Source organism: Lytechinus pictus, chromosome 5 (assembly GCF_037042905.1).
Source record: "Lytechinus pictus isolate F3 Inbred chromosome 5, Lp3.0, whole genome shotgun sequence".
Taxonomy (NCBI): Eukaryota; Metazoa; Echinodermata; class Echinoidea; order Temnopleuroida; family Toxopneustidae; genus Lytechinus; species Lytechinus pictus.
This window is the reverse complement of record NC_087249.1, coordinates 53,222,721-53,227,518: the sequence shown is the minus strand read 5'-3', so window position 1 is coordinate 53,227,518 and position 4,798 is coordinate 53,222,721.

Here is a 4,798-nt window from a genome sequence, read left to right as displayed (position 1 = left end):
CAAAATAATTACAGATACAAAATTACAAATCATGGAAAAAAAATGAATTAATCTCAAATTGGTTTCACTTTTGGACATACACACACAAAAAACCATGTAAGGCCGTTTTAGGGTCCTTGTTACAGAAGACACAAAGAGGGGAATCTTTCTCTTGATTTTGAATAAGAAATTATTGAAGGCAATTGTCCTATGAAATACCTTAAAATACGCACTAAGAAATTCCTGTTCAATTTTACACCCCTAGGGGTGCACAGGCTTGTCCCTATATACGAGTACCCCTAGCGGTACACACGTACCGTACGGCGGCGAACCTCTACTAGCTATGACAGCTGGCTGGAGATATTCGAAATGCAGGGCCCACAATAGATATGACATGGATAAGAAAGTGGTTTTTCAAATAAATCGAGTAAATAATATTGAGTGAGGAAAAACTTACTGAATTAAGGCTTAGATATAGATCATTACAGTCCATCGAATCGATATTGCATTTAATGTGGATTATTGGTGGATCACTGGCAATTGATTCCATGGGTCAGATGGCCTCTCCAGCTGAAACTATTTCGCATGCGTTGATATGTACACAGCATGTATACGTCTGAATACCAGTCGAAATTGTGAGGTTTTTCTTTTGTTTATATACTCCTTCTACACAAACGATATGCCTATAGCACACTATGTATAATGGGCATTATGTTTTACTTTCCCCAGAAATGGGGGATTAGATTCAAATTCCCGGGGGGACCACTTCCATTGATGAGTGGATACCAGGCACGACCATGCGGTTCGAAAAGCACCTTAAACAAGGGAAGCAAGGTTTTTCCAGATTATGAAAATGCATCTCTTAACAAGTATTTGGCTTGTGAAACCCTACAAGTATTGGAAATATATCACTCTTTTCAGTATTTTAAACATCGTTTTTGACACCCTTATAACGTTACAAAGGCCTATATACGTAACGTACTTGCCCACTCTGTCCCCTTTTACGCGTGGTCGCGCCTGGTATCCACTCGTCAATGGAAGTGGCCCCCCCCCCCCCCCCGGGCGGCCTCTTGAGCTCTGGGAGGAACCAAATGTGGCTCTGAAAAGTCGTCCTAAATCGGATATATCGCTGTTACCATAGTAGCAACAAGAATTTTGCACACGAAACGCATATTGAATGTTTCCGTTGCAAATGCGAAACGAAAAAAAATCTCATCACACAATTTGCATTGCAGGACTGAGTTTTACGACCATGACGACGGGCCCAAAAGTCTCTTCCAAAATCAACTACCGTCGTAAATAAGCGTTCGCGTTCTCCAACGAAAGGTCGGGATTATGACTGGCGAACCTCTTATGCTATTATGACTGGCGACCCTCTATTACTATTATGACTGGCGAACCTCTTCTACTATTATGACTGGCGATCCTCTTCTACTATTATGACAAGCGAACCTCTTCTACTATTGTAAATAGTGACGCGAGGTGTGCTAATGGGATGCGGGAGTGTCTATCATTTTTTTTCTTCAAAGTTTATTAAGTGATAAAATAGTAGGAAGGATCAGTTACTTTGATTGAACTAGTTAGGTCTGTCTATCTATATTATTTATGTTTGATTTTACTGGTATTCTGCTTCGATTTTCAATTGATCCGTTCATTGTTTCATACTTTTTAGGTTGACTCATTGCTATCATGTTTGTAAAAAAATATGTCACTGGAAGTAAAAAAACAACTAATAATAATAAAACAAGCAGGCAGGGCTTAGTTTTCTATATCCCCCGCCCCACATGGGTATAATGGTGCTCTCCTTATTATAATGCCTAAAATAATTTGCAACAATCCTGCTGATGTAACGACCATGACAGTGGTTATCTTTAATCATTGTGTAATCCATCTTTTTTTTTTAATTCTTGGATGGAGGACTTTAAGTAAAATATCAAATAATAAAATGCAAAAGAATATTAAGAATAATTACATCAGGCCGGTTATTGCATATTTGCCAAGATATTCAATAACTCTTTCACCGATCATACTGCAGAAATCTAAACTACCGTTACTTTGTTGTTCTTTGCCTATCATTAATTTTTTTTCATGTTTTTGTTTGTCTGATTTTATTTCATTGCGCTTTCCCCCAATTTTTCACGACCGAGAATTAAAAAAAAATTGAAAAGCAAATTCAGAAGGGTTGAAATATGATAGTTTCGGAAATATTATTTGAAAATCTATGACAAAATTGGATCTTAAAAAATAAAAATGTCACAATTTTTGATCGCTCGGATGGTCCATGTAGACTGGATACATTTATATCTCAATAAATAGAGTAAAAGTCACAAAGCGAAATGCTGCACATTTGATCAAAATCGGATAGAGCGAAGTTATTGAATTTTAAAGATTTGCATTATTCCGGTGAAACAGTTCTAGAGGCATGTCTTTATGAATATTCATTAGGTGGGCTGATGATGTCATATCCCCACTTGTTCTTTTGTATTATTATATGAAATTAGGTCTATTCAAATATTTTCTACCAAGAATTAAAACAATTGGATTGACAACTGATAAAGTGCATTAGTTATTTACTGCCGCAACTTATTTTATCATTATGGAGACACATCATTTACACATGTATGAAAAATGAAACATTTATGATTTCATGTAATAAAATAAGAAAAAGGAAAGTGGGGATGTGACATCATCAGCCTACCTAATGGATATTCATGACGATGTGCATATTAACTGTTTTTACAAAATATTGATAACATTTAAAATGCAATAAATTCGTTTTTTGTTATCCGATTTTGATGAAAGTTTCAGAATTTTGCTCTGTCGTGAATTTCACTCTATTTATTTAGATATAAAAGTTCTCAGCCCGGATCTCCCTTTATATGAATCAGGTTTATTATAAAAAAAAAAAAAATTACCAAGAACTAAAAATAAATTTGTCTGATATGCCCTATCGCGCCCTCTCAAATTTTCAGGCTCATTACACCGCTGTCTTGTTCAAATAATAATATTTTCAGCAGACTGGCCATATTTTATAACGATTAGCTGATTGATATCTCCGACCGGCGATCAGTGAAGTATTGAGCTTGCAAAATCTATATAAACTCGGCAAAAAAAGTTATTGGACACTTAGAAAACTTAAAATATTTCATATAGATATTTGATTAAAGGCACATTATTGTATGTCAACATGACCAGACAATATTCCTCTTCCAGAATGACATGACATTTTCATGTTAACAGTCATGCATGGGCGGTTAAATGCTTTGAACAATAGAAATGTCAGTTAAAGAAAATCGCAAGAAGTGGACCATTCAAAAGCTAATGATCATGGCCATCCTGTAGGCATACATTCAACAATTTCAACAGGGGGTTGTCCCCATCGAGCGAACATTGTCCAAAGATTTCTGGATGACCACAATGTTCAGCGCTTGATCGATCCATGGCCCGCTTGTTCACCAGACATGAATCCGATTTAACACTTGTGGGATCAGCTAGGAAAATCGGTCAATCAACATGATCAAAGAATTCAACCAGGAGACACACTTCAAGATGTCCGGCGTTATCTCCTGGAAGAATGGGACAACATCACCCCAGAGCAAATTCGCCGACTTGTGACAAGCATGCGACGTCGATGTGCTGCACTCATTCAGAGCCAGGGTGGACAAACGAGATATTGAATTTTCTTTTGCTTATGCCAATATACTGAAATTTGACATTTTTTTCATCGACTAACTTTGACTTAAAATTCCAGTGGAATAGTGATGCATCCAAGGTGGATAACTTTCTCTTCTCTTTTAGAGTGGTATTTGACTTTAAAGTTTGCTTTAATCATTTAATGGATATTTATGCTACATAAACTTTCACAACTGAAAGAATGACTGATCGTTTTATTGCAATTTTCTTTGACTGACATTGCTATTGTTTAATGCCTGTAACCAGCCATGCACTGACTGATCAATTTCTTGCAATTTTCTTTTACTGACATTGCTATTGTTTAAAACATTTAACCACCCATGCATGACTGTTAACATGAAAATGTCATGTCATACTGGAAGAGGAATATTGTCTGGTCATGTTGACATACAATAATTTGCCTTTAATCAAATATCTATATGAAATATTTTAAGTTTTCTGAGTGTCCAAGAACTTTTTTTGCCTAGTGTATATATATATATATGCATGACTCGGGGGGTAAATATAGGGCAAAAAAAAAAAAAAAAAAAAAAAAAAAAAAAAACAAGCGAGCAAAACTTGTTTATTAAAAAAAAATCGTTTTGTAATAGATTTTAACATAATATTATTCTGAAAATAGTTTTCACCACTTTATGTAGGCTACGGCCCTTTTCTAACTTCTCCATTTTTATTTGTTCTGAAAATGTTTGGGTTAATATCACTAAGCACCCGATTACCCTGTCCCTGATAGGTTTATTGTTTGAAAATTCTTTTTTTGGGGGGCGGGGGTAGATTGTTTTCTTTAATAATTTACGAACAAGCGGTACCCATAAAAAAAAAAAAACATTGAAAACAGAAAAGCAACAATCTTTCTTTGGGGCAACTCGAATTAATATGCGTACTTTGTGTACTTCCCATCACTAATGTTTTGATGCTTTCATAAAGGGGGCAGAGAAAGGGAAAAGGGGTGGGTGGAGTGGTTAGAGCAGGGACGTCAGGGAGACGTCCCTGGGTTTTTATCATGTTTATGGAGGACCTTATATTGCATTGTCATGGTTCTCGTCGATTCCAACGAGTTCGAGATCAAATCTATATTTAGATCATGACGTTTGGAGGGTATCCCCGCTCACGTGATATATTTGCATAC